Raw genomic sequence first — 17,653 nt, forward strand, 5'->3', positions numbered from 1 at the left:
TCATTTTCATTTGTCTCAAGACATTTCCTAATTTCTCTTGTGATTTCTTTTTTGGCCCAATGGTTGAGTATGTTGCTTAATTTCCACATACTTACGGATTTTTCAGTTTTCTTTCTGCTATTGATTTCTAGTTTCATTCCTTTGAGGTCAGAAAAGATACTTGGTATGAGTTCAGTCTTCCTAAATTTGTTTAGACTTGTGTTTTTGCCTAACATGTGATCTATCTAGAAAAAATGTTCCTTGTACACTTGAGAAAAATGTGAATTCCTTTGTTGCTTAGTATCATGTTCTGTTTGCTCGAGTAAGTAAGTAAAGTAAGTAAAATACTTACTATGTTCTGTTTATGACTGTTAAATGCATTTTGTTTACAATATATTGTTCAACTCCTCTTTCTTCCTTGCTCTTGGGGCTGGTTTGTCTGTTACTGAAAGTGGAATGTTGATGTCTACTGTTGTGCTGTTCTTTCCCTTCAATTCTGCCGGTGTTTGTCTTACATCATAGTGTCAGGTGCTGGTATGTGTATAATCACACCTCCTCCTGCCGAATTGACCATCTTATCATTATATACTCTTTTTTAAATTTACTTTTTGACTTTTTGGCTCACACCTGGTGATGCATAGGGGTTATTCCTGGCTTTGCACTCAGTAATTACTCCTGGTGGTGCTCAGGGAACCATATGGGATGCTGGGAATCAAACCCAGGTTGGCCACATGCAAGGCAGATGCCCTACCCACTGTACTATCGCTCCAGCCCGCTCATTATATACTCTTATTATTACAATTTGTCAATTTTTTTTTCTTTTTGGGTCACACCCGGTGATGCACAGGGGTCACTCCTGGCTCTGTACTCAGGAATTACTCCTGGTGGTGCTTGGGGGACCATATGGGTTGCTGGGAATTGAACCCGGGTCGGCCGTGTACAAGGCAAATGCCCTACCCACTGTGCTGTAGCTCCAGCCCCTCTTATTGTTACAATTTTTGACTTTAAGTATATTTTGTCTATAAATATGGTCACCCCTGATTTCTTTAAGTTTCTGTTTGCATGAAATATGTCTTTCCCCTTTCAGCCTGTGTGTGTCCTCAGAATACAAAGCGAGTCTCTGCATAAAGTTGTGTGTGTGTGTGTATGTGTGTTTAAAATTTGTTCATCAGTCCACAGTTTTGATTTGAGAGGGGATTGAAGTTTTTCTTTTTTGGTTTTTGCACCCCAGCCGGTAGTGCATAGAACTGGCTCTGTGCTCAGGGACCGCTTGTGGTAGGACTTGGGGGACCATGAATGGTGTCCGGGACAGAGCCCCAGTCAGCCTCATGAAAGGCGTGTGTCCTACCTGCACTTTGGTCCCGATTAGGGAGTTGAATTTATAGACATTAAACATGTAGTTGAGAAGGATTTCTATTTCATAATTATTTTCTGTGAATTTTATAAGGGTTTTTCTTTGGTCCCTCTTTTTCTCTCATACTGCCTTTTTTGGGGGGGGGTGTATTATTAACTTGTAGTGATATGCTTTGATTCTTTTTTACTTTTGTGTATCTTCTATATTTTCTTTGCAATTTTCATGAGGATTACAGAAAACTTCTTAAGATGTTAAGAATCTATTTTAAACTGATAGCTTTATTTGTGTGTCTAATGTCCACATAATTCCTGTAATAGTTTTATTTATTTTATTTGGTGGGGATATGTTGAGCCTCGCTCATTAATTAAGCTGAAGGAATTTTCCTGCTTCTGAGCTGCAGAATGACCCAGGGCGTCTCTGGGGACTTATGCAGTGCCCAAGATGGAGCTGGTATTAATGGTCTGGCCACATGCAAGGCAAGTGCCTAACCCCTTCTAGCTTTCCAGTTCGACACTGATAACACTGATAACGCCAATCTTACAAAATCTTAACTCCTTTATCTGTCTTCTCCCCCTATTTTGTTATTGATGTCACAAATCGTATCTTTGTATATAGCCTATTAAATAGCTTCATGCTTATCATTATGCTTTTGTATTTTAAATTCCACAGAAGAGGGCTGGTGTACAGCGGGTAGGGTGCTTGCCATGCACAAAGTCAACTGGTTTTCATTTCTGGCATCCCATATGGTTCCCCATGCAAATGCCAGGAGTAATTCCTGAATGTAGAGCTAGAAGTAACCCTTGAACACCACTGCGTGTGGCTCCCCCCAAAAAAGTTTCACAAAAGAATTAAAGGTTGGGGCTGGGGCGATAGCACAGTGGTAGGGCATTTGCCTTACGTGCAGCCAGCCCGGCCGAGCCGAGTTCGATTCCTCCGCCCCCCTTGGAGAGCCTGACAAACTACTGAGAGTATCTCGCCCTCACAGCAAAGCCTGGCAAGCTACCTGTGACGTATTCAATATGCCAAACACAGTAACAACAAGTCTCACGATGGAGATGTTACTGGGTCCGCTTGAGCAAATCGATGAACAACGGGAGGACTGTGACTGTGACACATCAGTATTATACTATAAGAATCTATGACTATTTTCCTTAACTGGAACTTTGATTTTTGAATTGATTTTGTTTTAGTGTCTTTTTATTTAAGCTTGAGGAATACTGATTAAAATTTCTTGTAGGGTAGATTCTGTGGTGATCAAATTTTTCTAAATCACCCCAGAGTTTAGTTTATCTGAAGGTTAATTTCTTTTTCACCGTAAAAGGAAAGTTTTGCCAGATGTATGGTTGGTAATTTCTTTTGATGGTCTAAGTGTATCGTATTCCTTCCTTTTGACCTGCAAGGTTTCTATATAGGTGGCTGATAATCTATGGAAGTCTCCAGACAGAATGGGTCATTTTTCTCTACTGGTTTCAAGTTCAATGTGACTTTTCACAGTTTGATTATGTATCTCAGCATGAGTCTTTAAAATTTTATCTTAGCCTGAGTTTTTTATGCTTCTTTGTTCATCTATTTCTTTTCTCAAGTTTGGGAACTTTTAGCCATCATTTATTCAGATTAGTTCTCTTTTCCTTTCTCATTTCTCCTCCTGGGACGCCCATTATGTGTATTTGGTATGTTTTATTATGTCCCATGTGCCCCATAGGCCCTTTCCTTTCCTTCTTTTATTTATTGCTGCTGCTGTTCTTTTGACATGGCAGTTTCACATGGTTTGTTCCCGCTGATTCTTTCTTCTGCCTGATAAGTTTGTCCTTGCTTTAAAACATTGAATTTAGCTGTTGTCCTCTTTAGCTTCACAGTTCTCGTTTTCCTTTTCCTTTCATGCTTTTTGTTAGTGTGTCCAGACACATAATTTTTGATGTGTTCACTTGGATTTACTATTTTTGTTCTCTCTAAGCTCATCAAATCTCTTTAAGATGATTATTTTGAAATTTTAAAGGTGAGATACCTACTTGGGATTCGTTGCAGAACTTTCTTTTGCTAATTGGGCCACATTTCCCCATAATATTTTTGGTCTCCGCTTTCTACTGAGATTTGAAAAGACAGTTGCCTTTCCCAGTCTCAACAGATTGCATTTATCCAGGAGGAGAATCTCACCCATCAACTTTGTTAGGGAATCTGGCACTTTGCAGACATTTTCTGGAGATGCTTATGCTTGTGATTACCCATGTAACCAGTATTTCCTTGGAAATTCATATTCCCTGCATCCATCTGTGGGACTGCAGTCACTCTATACTGTTTCGCATCCCTGTCCTTAACTTTCATCTCTGCCTCCAACCTGGCATCAGATTTTGCTGCTTCCTTGATAGCATTCTGAGTCAGGCAAGTTAGAAACCAATTCCTTGGGTAGCCACCCTATCATGCTATTCTCCTTTCTTCCTTTCCTGGGAAGAAGTTGGGGGCTGGTGGTCTCATTTATGCATCCCCTCATTGCATAGGGTGGAGGTATTTAAGATGGGTATAACCCTTAAGACTTGATCTGCTTTACTCTAGATTTGACTTTTTTTTTTTTTTTTTTTTTTGCTTTTTGAGTCACACCTGGCAATGCACAGGGGATACTCCTGGCTCATGCATTCAGGAATTACTCCTGGCGAAGCTTGGGGAACCATATGGGATGCTGGGAGTTGAACCCCAGGTCCGCTGCATGCAAGGCAAATGCCCTACCCGCTGTGCTATTCTTCCAATGCCATAGATTTGAGTTTTGCTCACTGGGAGTTCCAATCCATTAACTGGTTTTTGGAGTTCTCACAAAACCAATTTTTCTTATTTTCTAAGTAAGTCAGGTTTTCTGCCAGGCATCGAGGGTTTGGTGCTTCTCTACTATATTTTTGTTAATGATTATAACTTAATGTTATATATAGCTTTTTGTGTGTGTGTGAAGCAAAGTTTTAATTGAAACTTTATTCAGAAAGATGTGAGAGGAGAGAAAGGGAGAAATACATGTTTGAGAGAGAACATAGGCTTCTCCAGAGTGGAAAAGGCAAGTGAAGAAATAAACATGCAAGAAAATTAAGTGTTCAAGGGAGAACATGGGCTTGAAGAGCAAGCAAATAGAGCATTTTAGAAGGCATAGATTTTTTTTTCTATTTTTATTTCTGTCAACAATTTGGGTTGAGCGTGATCTATAATCTTAATCAGACTTGTTTTGTTGACTGATTTGTATTTTGCCTCGTGAAAATTTGAAATTACTAAGAATTATGGTTAGGGCATTTGCCTTGCGTGCAGCCATCCCAGCCGAGCCGGGTTCAATTCCTCCACCCCTCTCGGAGAGCCCAGCAAGCTACCGAAAGTATCTCGCCCACATGGCAAAGCCTGGCAAGCATGATGTATTCAATATGCCAAACACAGTAACAACAACTCTCAAAATGGAGATGTTACTGGGTCTGCTTGAGAAAATTGATGAACAGTGGGAGGACAGTGTTTATGGTTATTGCAATGATGATGTTTGGTCAATAAGAAAGGTTTAGTGGAGTCTGAATTCTATTTTGAGCTTCTGACGTGCTCTGTTATTTAGTAAAACTATCTCAATCCTGGGGAACTGATATCATTGGTTACTTTGTAAGCTGTGACTGTAGGTGGTGGGAATGTCTTTGTTTTTTTATTTTTATTTTTTTAGCATTTTTTGGCGACTCCTGGTGATGCTCTGGAATACCCTGACTGCACCTAGGAATTACTCCTGGTGGTGAAGGACGGACTATGTAGGATTTGAATCCAGGTTGACATCATGCAATAGTACCTCTATCCACTGTACTATTGCTCCAGGTTGTGGAGATACCCTTTACTTTCTTTGCTTTCTTTCTTTTCTACAATAAAGGGTATTGTTTTTTGTAGGTGATTTTTGACCTAAGTATTTGGATTCAGTGATGGCTAAATGTATTTGTGTGTGTGTGTGTGTGTGTGTGTGTGTGTGTGGCGGGGGGTGGGGTGGGGTGGGGGATTTGTATCATTTTTGTGCTATTGGGACTGAATCCAGTTCTCAGGCATACAGGGCAAGTGCTTTGCCATTGAGCCACACCCCAGCCCCAGAGACTGTTTTCTGAACCCATTTTAGATTTTTGGTCTATCGGTCAACACACAATGCTAGGTGACCAAGATCAAGGTAAAGGAGGATACGTATATGTTTTCTTATTTGTATATAAATAGGACAAAATAAAATGTGGAAGGTTGGAGGAAGAGGGGCAGCTAATAATTGAGCACCTAGTCGGTTTGTAGTACTGTTGATAAGTTTCATACAGCGTTACAAGAAGGAAATGAGCCTGAGGTACTGTTAACCACTTGACAACTACGAAAACTGAGTGTGAAAGGCTAAATAAGCATTAAGAAGAAGCTTCGTGTCACTTTGTTAGGGTGTGGACATTGGAATACTGACATTAGGATCCCTAAGCTGTGGATTTAGGATGAGTTGCTTAAAGTTTAGTTTTTTCATCTAATTCCAATAGAGCTTATGTTACAGGATTATAATAAAAAATTCTACAAAAACACTGTGTGCTGAAAAATAACGTTGGGAAATTGTGTGCACTCAGTGCATCTGTTATTATCACATATATTACACCTATACATATAATGCATATTACATATAATATGTAGAAAGCCATAGAATCAGAAACTGGTCTGTCTCTCACTGCAGTCTATATTCTTTTCATTACAGGTCCTCTAAAATTTTGTGCCAGATTAAAGGAAATGAGAAGTTGAGAGTGATGAAAACAGGGTTGGAAAGTGTTAATGAAAGCTGTCAGCTGTTGATTGGTGCTGTAGGTTGGGTGTTTTACTTATGTTGTTGCACTTCATCTCATTAAATGGGCTTCCTGTGGTCAAGGAGTCAACAGGGCAGAGCTGGGATCTGATCTTAAACCTGTTTCATTTCAGATTTTGCATGCATTATGTTGTGCTGTCTCCCCGTAAGTAAAATAATGAGATTACTCTCACCTTGGAGGAAAAGAGAGCTTGGAAGACTGGAGCTAGTCATGTAGAGAAGTATTTCTGAATAAGATTATTGCAGTTTTTGGGGAACATATGATATGGGTTCCTTTTTTGAGGAAATTGTGAGCCAACAAGAAGAAAAATTCACTAATTTATGTTAATTATGATAAATGATTATAAGATAGTTTCCCTTAGAGTGGACTTAAGGGAATGCCAGTCCAGTGGTGGGATGGATCTGGAATAAATAATTAGTTAAGGAGAACATATGAAGAACTTCACAGACTTGACTTCCAGTGAACTGAGGGAGAGTGGAGGCTGGCAAACAAAGCTCCTTGCTAAAGGACAACCAAAAGCCACCCACTTTTTTTTTCTTTGCTTTGTGGGTCACACCTGGCAATGCACAGGGGTTATTCCTGGCTCTGCACTCAGGAATTACTCCTGGCAGTGCTTAGGGGACCATATGGGATGCTGGGAATCTAACCCAGTTGGCCTCATGCAACACAGATGCCCTACCAGCTGTGCTATTGCTCTAGCCCCAGCCACCCACTTTTTTTTTTTAAATGTAGAAGTACTGCTATTTATTCAGCTACTGATTAGGCTGATTGAATTTTGCATGAACTCCACCTTACTTCCCCCCCCCCCCCATTTTTTATAATTTTATTTATTGAATCACCGTGAGAACAGTTACAAAGCTCTCGGGTTTAAGTCTCAATCATACAATGAAACACCTGTACCTTCACCAGTGCCCATTCTCCACCACCAAAAACCCCAGTATACCCCCATTCCACACCCTCCCCCTACCTGTAGGGCAGATGATTTCCACATTACTCTCTCTCTACTTTGATCACATTCAATATTTTGACACCAGACCCACTATTATTATTAGGGATTTTACCCCAACACTCAGATCTTCTACTGAAAAGGCAACAGTAGACAATTTGTTTTCTATTGCTGGTCATGAATAATATATGATGTTGTGTAGTTGCGGTAGTGGCTGCACAATTTTGTAGCACTGTAGCACTGTCGTCCCTTTGTTCATCGATTTGCTCAAGTGGGCCCAGTAATGTCTCCATTGGAGACTTTGTTGTTACTGTGTTTGGCATATCGAATACGTCACGGGGAGCTTGCCAGGCTTTGCCGTGCGGGCGAGATACTCTCGGTAGCTTGACGGGCTCTCTGAGAGGGGCGGAGGAATCAAACCCAGCTAGGTCGGGCTGGCTGTGTGCAAGGCAAATGCTCTACTGCTGTGCTATCGCTCCATCCCACGCCGTTTCGAAATTCTGAAATTTTAACAATTAAATCTGGAGAGATTTTCTGCCAAAACCTGCTAGGTTTGAGATCTGTTCCTGAGTCTCTGGGATCATGGCCATTAAGCAGATTGATCAGGAGCCAGAGAGACCTTTCGTGAGTGGCAACTCATGGTCTCGTTTGGTGGGGAGGAAAGGGCTGGCTCCACCCTCATCCCATGAGGCCCCACGTGTCTAGTCACTGCGGGCCCAAACCTGACTGTCCAATGGTCTCTGGTGGATGGCGGCCACCGAGCCGTCAAGGGGGAGCAGGCCAAGGCACAAAACCTATTCCCATCTGGGGTGGCCCAGAGCTGGTAACCTACTGCTTGGCCCACACGCATTTCTGCCAAAAGCCATTGGGTTTCGAGATTTGTTTCTGAGACTCTGGGATCATGGCTGTTAAGTAGCTTGATCAGGAGCCAGAGAGGCAGTTTGTGGGCGGCGACTCAGGGTGTCGTTGGGATGGGGTGGAAAGTGCTGACTCCACCCCCATCCTGTGAGGCCCCATGTGTCTCGTCATTGCGGGCCCAAACCTAACTGTCTACTGGCCTCTGGAAGATGGCGGCCACTGAGCCACCTAGGGGGAGCAGGCGGAGGGACAACACCTTTCCCCCTGGGGTGGCCTGGCAACAGTAACCTACTGCGTGGCCCACACGCATTTCTGCCAAAAGCTGCTGGGTTTCGAGATTTGTTTCTGAGTCTCTGGGATCATGACTGTTAAGCTTTTCAATCAGGGACCATAGAGGCCATGCCGAGGTGAGCCGGAGGTGGTTTGTGGGTGTGTCTCCCACATACCTAACTTTTCGCCATTAACTTTCTTGGTAAACTTTGCCCTAAGGTTTTGGGGTCTGGCCAAAGGCTCAGCAGCAATTTTGGTGTATCTAGAAGTCTGAAGGCGCTATGATGCTGCTGATGCACTCGCCTCACAGGTACAGATTGACCTGCTGGGGGCACCATACCCCCCCCCCCCCCCCCCAGCCACCCACTTTTTTTTTTTCCCTTTATTTTATTTTATTTTTTTTTAAAGTTGTAGATTTACAATTTTTTGTGCTTTGGTTTCAATTATACAATGATCAGATACCCATCCCTCCACCAGTGCCCATTTTCCACCACCATGGATAATATCCCTCCCACCCCCATTCCCCCATCCCCCCTGTCTCTGTGGCAGGGCAATCCCCTGTGTTCTCTCTTTCCTTTTGGGTGTTGTGGTCTGCAAAAGAGGCATTGAGAGCCACCCACTTTTAAGATAAAAATTTCACTGTGTTGTTTGCTTGAGAGATTCAAGGGTGATGTATATGAGCCTTGAATATACACAGGGAGAAGAGGACATCCTCTGAACCAGGTAGCTCTTGCCAAACCACCAACTTATCTGCATTACATTCTTGGATTTGCCAGACGCTAGAACTGTGAGGCAGACAGTTCTGTTGTTCAGAAGTTCTCTCGCTCCCCCAAAGCATTCTTCTTTGTCCTCGGGAATTACAGAGAAGAGCTGAACTAGAACACAAAGAGTGGTCATTGGTGGTATAATGAAGCCTGTCCCAGTTTTGTTGGTGGGTGGTAGACAGTCATTAGAGAAGAGGAGTTACACTGTGAAGAGGAGGAAAGGGCTGTGCACAGCTCTGGGAGATGCTGCTTTAGCCGTGGACAAAACATCAGTGAGGTGGTGCACGCATGGTAGTCCCTGGTGCAGACTGTCTGCATTTGAGGCCATTGTGAGTGTGAGTGCCTGTAGTTTCAGGCAAGGTGAGAATGTGTGTGTGTGTGTGTGTGTGTGTGTGTGTGTGTGTGTGTGTGTGTGTGACCACCGAGAACCCTGGTGCTCTTGTGATTAATGTCCCTGAAGGCTAGTGGACCAGAGTTCTTTTTCCTTGTAGACTTTCCTTGCAATAGTCAAGCTTGGGTATCTTAACCTGGAAGCTGTTTCCTATTTCTGGTTTACTTTCTTAATCTTGAAAGGTTTGTAGAATTTTTTCAGTGGGATTCTTTCTCTTTTGTTGCTTTGGTATTCTCCTTTCCTTGTGGTAAGGAGATGATGTATTCTGTGCTGTGTACTCACTGAACCCTGGTGAGTTTGAGAAATGTGGTTGTCTTAATTTTTCATTTCCCTCTTTTTGTTTGTGTGTGTGTGTGTTTGACTATATAAAGAGTAATTTCTAACACAGTAACAAAAATGTGTTATGTAAAATTGTAAGAATACTTTTAATTTTTTATGTATGTTGACAGATTTTCAGATTCTTGGAACAGACAAAATTGAAATGTGTAGTTTTTGTTTATGGTTTAGAACTTTATCATTTAAAATTCCATAGCTCTTACTTTGCATAATAAAACATTAGAATGTTTTGGGGTTTTTGTTCTGTTTTTGGATCACACCCTGTAGTGCTCAGGGTTTGCTCCAAGCTCTGTGGTTAGGGGTTGCTCCTGGCACTGTTTGGGGAACCGTTGCCTTAATGGGGATCAAACCTGAGCCCCATGCATGTGTAGTTTGTGCTCAGTCTACTGAACTGTCCCTCTGGCCCTAGTTTTTTTTTTTTTTTTAAGAAAACTTATTTCTTGGAGCAATGGGGGATCCAACCTAGGACCCCTCATATATGTGAGGCATGTGTCATATCGTTAAGCAATGTCCCTGGGCTCTTTAAGCTTATTTCATTTGAATATTATTGGCTATAACTTTGGATAATAGCATTACGCAAAGTAATAATGAATGATATCCACTGGAAAGTACGCTATTTTTAGATCCTTAATTTGCACACACAAGAGTATTGTGGGGTTGAGTAGGAGCCAACAGAAGTGGGTGTTATTCTAAGGTGTTAGGGAATGCAGTTATACCCACACCTTTATCTTGTATATTGAGTTAAAGACCATACTGGTCAACCACAAGGCCTAAAATGGTTAATATCTATCTTTTACAGAAAACCTTTGTCCTCCTCTGGCTTAAGCAGTTTTCAATTTTTGGGTGTCTCTTAATACTATTAGACTTGAAAATTACTGAAGAACCCTGAGAGTTGTGCTTATCTAGGTTACTTTTATATTTACCAGGTAGGAAGTTAAAATAAATTGTTTTATTTAGTACAGCTGTACTAGACTTGTTACTTATTAGCAAAATTTTTATTTTTGGGTCACACCCCATGGTGCTCAGGACTTAACTCCTGGCTCTGTTGTCAGATATCACTCTAGTGTTCAGTTGAACTAGATGTGATGCCAGGGATTGAACTCAAGTTAGCAACTCAAGTTAGGGCTTCCTTTGCTTTTATTCTATCTCTCTGTCTCAAAAGAAATATTTTTAATAAAAAAAATAGCCCAACCCCTCAAAACAAAAAGATGAATTTGGAATGTCTCTTTTGCCTGGCTTTAACAGAAGAAAGATATTCTCATCTATGTGTATTTTCAATTTGTTATATATTTTAAAATAATGACTAAAGCATAGGGCAAATCTAACCCACCACAGTGAATGAGTTCCCAGTTAGAGAATGGAGGGAAATTAGAAAATTTGAAGTTAGAAAATTTGAACAGACTGCTTAGTTATCTATGAATGTCCCCTTTTTGAAAAAGGGGACCTAAGCCTTAATGGGGATCAAACTCAAGCCTCCTGCATGCAATATTCTATATTCCACAGATAAGTGAGATCAGCCTGTGTTTGTCTTTGTTCTTTTGGCTTCCTTCACTCAACATGATATCTTCCAGTTTCCACATGTGACAGCAGATTGCATGATTTCATCATTCCTTACAGCTGTATTGTGTATATATTCTTTATAATCCATTCATCTATCTTTGTACACCTAGGTTGATTCCATATCTTAGCTATTGCACTGAGTTCAGCAATGAATAATGATGTGCATATGTCCTTTTGAAAGAGTGTTTTTATATCCTGGAGATAAATGCCCCAATGTGGAATTGCTAGGTCATGTGGCAGTTCAATTCTAAGTTTGCTGAGCACTCTCCTTCCTGTTTTTCACAGAAGTTGTACTTGGTAACATTCCCAACACAGTGAATGAGTTCCCTTTTCACCACAACCCCGCCAACATAGATTGTTCTACTATTTGATATGTGCCATTCTCCCTGGTGTGAGTTGATATCTCATTGTTGTCTTGATTTGGATTTATCTGATGATGCTGAGCAACTTTCCATGTTCCTTCTGGCCATCTTCCTCTTCCTTTGAGAAGTGTCTATTCTTTAAATAACATTATTCTTTAGAAAAAATGCCCGACACCAATGTTCAGTCCTTAATATGGCCTCACAGCAGTGTTTTATAGTTATAGTCTTATGTGTAACACCTGTGCCCTCCTAGTTTCTTAAATTCTGAGCATCAAGTTGCAATGTGGAATCTTCAAATATATCTAGAAACATCATATTGGGATTTAAAACTTCAATGGGCTTTCGCTTTGGATCTTTGGTTCATGCATGGTTTTCTCATATCGCATTGATAACTTCAAACACATTGGTCTGGTCTATTATGCAAATGTTGAGACTATTGGAAAAAATTCACACCTGTTCTCATTGCTCACTATTCTCCCAAGAACCTTTGGGTATTGGGAAGCTGATAGAACTGTGCGGACTGGGGGCTGGGCTCTAGTATGCTTGTGTTTCTCTGTAGCACATGTTTGGTAAAATTACATGGGTTGCCTGAAAGTTGCTTTATCATTAACAACAAACACGGTTAGTTTCCTGTGATATTCTAAACCCACTTCATTCATTTTGTCAAGAGGATTGCTGCCAGGTACTCAGCCTGGATAACCAAACTAGCCTGAATAATTTGTCATTTGCTTGTTCTTCCAAGTGGAAAGTGGCCTTCGATGAAAAAAAGCTGGTTCTGTTTACAAAAACCACGACACTAGAGCTTTCCTTTGGGACAATCTTTAACTTCTTTTAGCATAGCAGCACTTTTTTATATCACAGGATATTAAAAGGATATATACTTGGGTTCATTAATTATTAATTTTTACAACTTCACTAGGGCTTTCGAAAATGAATCCCACCCCCCACCTCCCTTTATTTCCTTATTTTTTAAATAAGTGTTTTTGGCATTTAAGAATACAAGGGCAAATTGTTTCCGTTTAGTACTGCTGTTTGCATTGGTATTAAGATAGTTATGGTTTTTGTCTACCATTGCAGAAAGCAAATAACAAACCTGTTTTTATGAAAATAATTTGACTCTTGAACCGTCTGAAAGAGTTGTTGAGCAGGGCTGTGGGAATGTAGACCATACTGAGAATAGCTTGTGTAAAAGCTATTAAAGGCCTTTTCTATGAGTATATTTATGCCAGTTAGCTATTTTTTGTCTCATTTGTTTTCTTAAAAATTATAATTTTTGAAGACTTGCATAAGTGTTAAAAAGATATTGATTTATTCCTTGTGTTGGCCCACCTAAGCAATGAATCATTCAGAGTGAGTTTAAAACCTTGCAATCTGGTATCAGATTTGTGAAAAGGAAGTTTACTCTGGTTTGTGTTACTGCTATATTAGATTTTGAAAATGTAACTGATGAAATAATCTACAGTTGGATACTGAGCACAGTTATGTTCCCTGATCTGAGGGAATGTTAATAATATTATTTGTTTATGATGACAAGTGGACTTAAAATATTTTGGAATGCTTCTTCACCAAAGAGGACACATGTTGTTGAAAATTAAGTCCATACTTGCTTTCTTTAGAGTGTGTGTGTGTGTGTGTGTGTGTGTGTGTAAAACGTTGTGAATTAAAACAACAACTAGGTCTTGCCCTTCCATTTCTGGCACAGAACTTCTAAAACATGGAGTTAGTAAGAAGGCAGTCTTTTTTTCCCCCTTTTTTCTTTTTGGGCCATACCCGGTAATGCTCAGTGGTTACTCCTGGCTCTCTGCACTCAGGAATTACTCCTAGCAGTGCTCTGGGGACCATATGGGATGCTGGAGATCGGACCTGGGTCGACTGTGTACAAGGCAAAAAAATGCTTTCCCCACTATACTATCACTCCCAGCAAGTCTCTTTCAGCTGCAGTGGAATTCATGTTGATGGTATTCCCCAGCTTTGTTCAGCTTTGTTAGTGTCACCTGCAGAGTATGGCACCAGGACCGGGTGTGTAAGGTCTGCTCTCTGACTCTTCTCATAAAGCTTGCCCTGTGTGTCTCTTTCATCTGACCCTTCCAAATTCCAGCCCTTTTTCTGGAGTGGGGAGAAAGGAGGTGTACACCCACCACTCAGGAGCTATTTCTGACTCTTCTCAAGAAATGACCCCTGGTAGTACTGGATATGTGTGTGAGGAAGCATTTATGGGGCCAGGTATCGAACGAGTTCAGCTGCACGCAAGGCAAGTGCTTTACTACCATTTGTCATTTCTTTTGGCCCTGAGTTACAGCCTTTTACGATCAATCTACAGTCCAGCAAGTAAATGTTTTCCTGAGTTCCGTAAGCTTCTGAAAGCAAAGCCATCAAGCGCAAGGAGGGGAGCGTGGGTTTAAGACCTCTGATCTCTAATTTATTATCAGCAGTTCTGGTGACAGCCTGGACTCGTGATTGGCATCCCAAGTAGGGAGGATCAGTCTTGTGGGACAGAGGCCTTAAGCCCTGGACGCTGTCCAGGTCGATTGTGTTGGAATTGAGTGAAATCATACCCAGGACATCCAGCTGGTACTGCTCAGTGTTGGAAAGCCACCTCCCCTTTCAAAAGTACTTTTGTAGGGAAACATTGAGAGTAAATGCAGTAGGAGTGTGTTTTTGTTTGGGTGCATTGACTAATGACATTTTTGCACTTTTCACTGGGTACAGTTGAGGCAGTTTTTGCTTCCCCCCAAAAAAACTCCCATAAAAAATGTCCCGTAAAAAAAACCTCCTCTAAATTCTTGCACTTCTCCGCTTGGCCACTGGGTGTCAGGAGTGTCACAGGGGCTAAGGGCTAGCCGTGGCCAGTAGAAAGTCAACACTGTAAGCTCATATAGCCCGTCCCATATTTCCACAGTTTCCACATGATAGATGCCAGGAGAACCCGATATAGTGTGATATATAGAAGCAAGGTACAACTGGAATAATGAAATTTCAAAAATAAGCCTTTTTAAAGAAGGGTTGTAATAGTTCTATTGGGTATTGTAAACACTTGATACCGCTGTTCTGTTCCTGGCGTTTGGGTCTCTCTCTTTTTTATGGAAAGATGGATTGAACTTCAATTTAAGAATATTCGGTAATCCCTCTCAGGACACACTGTAACAGCTGGTATTTTTGTGTTGTAGTAAATCGATTCCATACAACAGTCAGTAATAATTATGGCTGGGTTCTGACAAATTCCAAAGCATTTTCAATAAATTTAGCCAAAGAAAATAGTATGATTACAGCAAAACTCTAACTCAGTTTCAAAGTTAAATTTAGTAACTCTGCCTCGCTCTACAAAGTATTAAGCATTATACTAGTTTGGGTTTTATCAAGCCATTAATTTTTTTTTTATTAACAGGCCTGTTATATGTTCTGAGATAATTACTTTGCTGCATATATTTCTCTTAAAAATTCAGCACTGGAAAAATTTAACCTTGAGTATTCATCATGAAATCGAAAAGGAGAAATGCTAAGACGTTTCATATATAGCATGTATATAACGTAGCTGTATCAGTTTATGGGGATGTTTGGATGCAAAATGTTAGAGGTGACTTAACATTAATAGAATTTTTTTTTTGTAAGCACACATTGGCTTATGAGTATGTGGTTTATAAACTGAAACAGTGAAAGTGACTGTTCGCATGATATAGTTATGCATTTCTATAGTTAGAAAACTTGTACTGTACACGGTAACTTCTTGTGGCATGAAGAATTTAACTTCTGTACATTCATATATATATATATATATATATAATAAATACCTGCCCATAGAAATATATACTTGCCTTAATGGTATAGGTATATGTGCACGCAGTTTATACATTTTGATCACTTTTCTTTTTATTAGCAGAAAAACCAAAGTCTAGAAATTAAAATATGTTCTTTTTTTAAATTTTGGTTTTAGACTGTAATGGGTGGTGCTTAGGGACCATTCCTGATTCCTGACTCTTTGCTTGGGACCATTCATTGCCAGGAACCAACTCCGGACCTCCTGCGTGCAAAGCATGTCCTCGGCTTGTTGATCTGTCTCTCTGGCCCTAGAATGCATTCTTTAAATTATATTTGGCCAGTTTTTCACTTTCTTCACATTTGAACTAAGGAATGTTTCTATGTAGTTGAATTTATCCTGACGGAATAACTTATGCAAAGAAAGCAGTGTTGCTTTTAAAAATGATTAGGGATAATAGCTTCGAAGTTGGGCAGGAATGAAACCTTGCTTTGTATTTGTACTCTTTTTTATTTTTAGCTGAATAGTGTTTGTTTTTGTTTTTTAAATAGTTGCCCTTATATTCTTAATTAACACCCCTCTCTTGTGTATATATGTTAAAATATGATTTTAAGTGACCGGATTTGATTTTTAGAGTAGGAGGAGGTGTATTAGAAGATAAACTAAGCAGATTGTTTGATTCTACTGATTTCCAAAATGTGTATTTTCTTTTATTAGGCAGTGGATCCAATTTTAAATTTAAAAATATGGTTTTCATACGTATTTTAACCATCTCAGTCTTTGTAATGATATAAAGCAAAGCTGAAGACTTTGTGCAATTAAATTGGGGCTAAGACAGACTATTTGATGACTTCTTTTTCATGCTGTGTTCACTTTGATAGTTGAAAAAAATGAATGTAGAAGGCTTTAATCAGATTTTGCAGTTTGAGAATGGCAAGCTCATTTTCTTTATTCTATAATATGAATCAGCGGTGTAAAGGCTTCAAGGATTAAAAAGTGAATCCCGTTTTTCAGACATTTACAGTTTCTGTTTTTCTTGTGCATATATGTTAAAATATGGTTTTAAATGACCAGATTTGATTTCAGAGTAGGGGGAAGGTGGATTAGAAGATAAACTTAAGCAGATTGTTTGGTTCTCCTGATTTCCAAGAGGTGTATTTTCTGTTATTAGGCTGCGGGTCCAAATTTAAACCACATGGCCTCGTTCTAGGTGTCAGGCCAATATAAATTTTAATCTTGCTACTTTAGTTTTTTTCGTTTTATAATCTCACTCCCCGAATTTAAAAGCCATCTTTATTATTTTCTTGCCCCGTGTCACACACTGCAGAGTATGCTTTAATGTATTTAATTATCAAACAATTCAGGATTGTTCTTGTCTCCTGAGCATTTAAGGAAGAGTAAAGTTTCCTAAGATAAAATAATTTATCCCAGGTTACAGAGCTTGAAGGATTAGAGATTAGATCAGGCTCCGGGTCTCTTGCTCAAGCTATAATGCAGTAGTACTTTTACTGTGTACTTTGGGATAAACATATATACATGAGTTATTGAATGAAAATGGATATTTCCCAAGATACATCTAGAAAATGTTGTCAGTTTCAACGAAACAGTTTTTATTTTTTTAACTGAAAGAATTTAGTTTTGTGTCTAAGCTTGGGTTGTCAGGTTTAGTTTAGATTATTAACACTTGTGTCTCTAATAATATCTTGCTTCAGCACTCAGATTCTTTTAGGGTTATTCATAGATTTCAGTTATAAATTTGAATCTTGCTACTTTTGTTTTTTTTTTTTCATTTTATAATCTCAGCTCCTTGAATTGAAAAGCCTTTTAGTATTTTCTTGCCCTGTTTCACACACTTGCCTATGTCACATAGTATCACTTATTTGTAGATTTCAGTTAGTGACCTGGCAGCTTTAAAATTAGGATGAGCTATTTAAAAGATTACAATTAATGATTGACCATTCTAGAGAGTTTCTGTTCTATTTTTCAGAAATACAGTTTGGTGTTATCTTAACAGACTTTTAGAATGCCATTGGTTTACAAAAATACCTTAAAAGTTCGACCTCAATGTAATCAACAGCTTTTAGATCAACTACAGAAATCCCCAAGGAAGCCTTGATTCATGCAAGAAGAATTTTGCCATTTTTAATTAGAAATTGCACGTCAATCTTATATCTTAAGGAAAAACAAAACAAAACACCTCTCGCACTTCATATTTGTGTATCCTTCGTAAAATAAAGTCCGGATAATTGCCATCCATGTGGGTAGTTA

General features: G+C 39.7%; 1 protein-coding gene across 5 annotated transcripts in view; it reads left to right on the forward strand.

Annotated features, from left to right (window-relative positions):
* MPP7 (MAGUK p55 scaffold protein 7) overlaps window positions 1–17,653 on the forward strand; it is a 236,151-nt gene that overhangs the window by 57,183 nt on the left and 161,315 nt on the right. The gene's annotated exons all lie outside the window — the stretch shown is intronic.

Source organism: Sorex fumeus, unplaced genomic scaffold (assembly GCF_029834395.1).
Source record: "Sorex fumeus unplaced genomic scaffold, SorFum_2.1 ptg000007l, whole genome shotgun sequence".
NCBI classification, from domain to species: Eukaryota; Metazoa; Chordata; class Mammalia; order Eulipotyphla; family Soricidae; genus Sorex; species Sorex fumeus.